The sequence below is a fragment of the Gorilla gorilla genome, chromosome 6 (genome assembly GCF_029281585.2).
Source record: "Gorilla gorilla gorilla isolate KB3781 chromosome 6, NHGRI_mGorGor1-v2.1_pri, whole genome shotgun sequence".
Classification (NCBI taxonomy): Eukaryota; Metazoa; Chordata; class Mammalia; order Primates; family Hominidae; genus Gorilla; species Gorilla gorilla.
In genome coordinates this window covers 159966041-159968377 of record NC_073230.2, presented here as the reverse complement: position 1 = coordinate 159968377, position 2337 = coordinate 159966041, and positions in this window count along the sequence as shown.

Here is a 2337-nt window from a genome sequence, read left to right as displayed (position 1 = left end):
CTGGCCTCTGTAGAAATTCTTCAGCACTCCCCCATCTCCCCCACCCCACGTTAACTACCTCTACCCCCGTGCTTTTCCACTAGGGCTGCTCACCGCTCGCTCTTGTTTCTATACCTCGGGCTCCTAACATGCCATCTCTTCCTGCTTCCCATTAAACAGGCAAGCTTCTCCAGCTCTGTTTTCTCCTCCTTGGATGAGCTGGAAAACTTTGGGAGAGATTCACTTCACTTCCTGTTGCATTTAGGTGGGGTATGTCCAAGCCATCTAACTTAGGGGGAGGTCACTAATGACTGGGGCACTCATATCACCCATGAGCTCATGAATAAATTGTTTTCTATGCAGAAGACACGGCAGCTTAGTCTGTCTCTGCCACCCTTTGATATTCCAGACGCAAGGGCCTAGAGGGAAAGACCCACTTCCAGTTTTCTGTTCTTACAGCATTAACTATCATCTCTTCTTCTCCCCGTTGCACCATTTTTGAAGCTTGGGATACCCCTACCTCTTCTGTTACAGAATAAGATTGGTTGAGGGGGGCCACGGCTAAGTGGATGGGACAGGAATGAATTTGTGTGATAGACATAGCAGAGGCTTGGGGATTGGAACAGCATTAGTGGACAAAGTGAACACGGAGCAGGGCTCACAGATCCATCTGCAGACAGCAGGCAAAGGGCACAGAAACCAGTGGAAGTTGGTATCATGGTAACTGGGCTTCCTGGGAAGAAATATGACCTGTGTTGATTTGGGAGGGGAGATACAGTAGAGAGCAGAGCCATCGAGAAGAAAAATGGGCTGTGAATGAGGCAAAGAAATTCAGGAAATGAAGGTATTAATGTCAGGAAGGGGAGGGAAGTACAGCTCAAATACCTGGCCTCCTTACTTTCCTTAGAGGGAAAGCTTCTGGCTATTCCTGATTCCTGGAATGGAAGACTTATCAACGTCTCATCACCCTGACATGTGCTGAACACTTCTTATGGCGAGACCAAGACAGCTCTCCTTGGCAGCTCATTTCTCCCAGCTGGTTTGGGCAACCAAACAAAGCAATCTGGAGCCGTGACTGGTCATTAACAATGGTACCACAGTTCTCCAGCTAGGACACACAGAGCTAGGGCAGATCTTCTCTATTTTTTGGCTAATTTCAGCAGGGCTTGAGAATTAGGCTAAAAATATGTAGTCCAGACCAGCCCCATTCCCAGCCTGGTCTAGATCAAGGCTAAGTCTCCTTAGATTCAGCCTTCACAGGGAACCTATGGGGTTAGAACCTTTTTGTTTTTTGTTTTTTTTTGAGATGGAGTCTCGCTCTGTTGCCCAGTCTGGAGTGCAGTGGTGTGATCTCGGCTCACTGCAAGCTCCACCTCCTGGGCTCACGCCATTCTTCTGCCTCAGCCTCCCGAGTAGCTGGGACTGCAGGTGCCTGCCACCACACCTGGCTTTTTTTTTTTTTTTTTTTTTTTGGTATTTTTGGTATTTTTAGTAGAGATGGGGTTTCACCATGTTAGCCAGGATGGTCTTGATCTCCTGAATTCGTGATCCGCCTGCCTCGGCCTCCCAAAGTGCTGGGATTACAGGCATGAGCCACCTCACCCGGCCGCGGTTAGATCTTTTTAGGAGATGAGCCAGGCAGAGGTTGAGGATCACAGGAGCCATTGTCATTCTGGCACGGCTGGAGCAGAGTTTCTGTGGCCATGTGTCCCCTGTGGTGGCAGGCAAGAGAACACCTGGGCAGGAAGGCCACAGATGAGAAGCAGCTCAAACCAAGGCCCCAACCTGCAGGGGTTTTTCTGGCTCTACCTATGAAGCCTCCTAACCTGTTCAAAGCAGTATTCAACCAGCCGAAGCAGCTTGTTTTCCACAGGGAATCTGGAGGTGACTATTGCTAGTATTTGGAGCCCAGGAACCTATTCCTACACATACCCATGGCCCTGTCTCTATTTCGCCCTATCTACATGTAAGGTTTGTGTCAGCTTTGCAAAAGGGGCTGTGGGCTGAGAAAATAAAGCCTGGCTTCCTCTCTGAAGAGTGTTACTTGCCTACCTGCACGACACACCAGCCCACCACACCCAACATATGCTCATGGTGCTTTAGAAAGGGCCTATGTCAGGTCTGTGGGAATTTTTCTTCCCCCCCGAGATGGAGTCTTGCTCTGTCACCCAGGCTGGAGTGCAGTGGTGCAATCTCGGCTCACTGCAACCTCCGTCTCCTGAGTTCAGGCAATTCTCCTGCCTCAGCCTCCTGAGTAGCTGGGATTACAGGCGCCCACCATTACGCCTGGCTAATTTTTGTATTTTTAGTAGAGACATGGTTTCACCATGTTGGCCAGGCTGGTCTCAAACTCCTGAC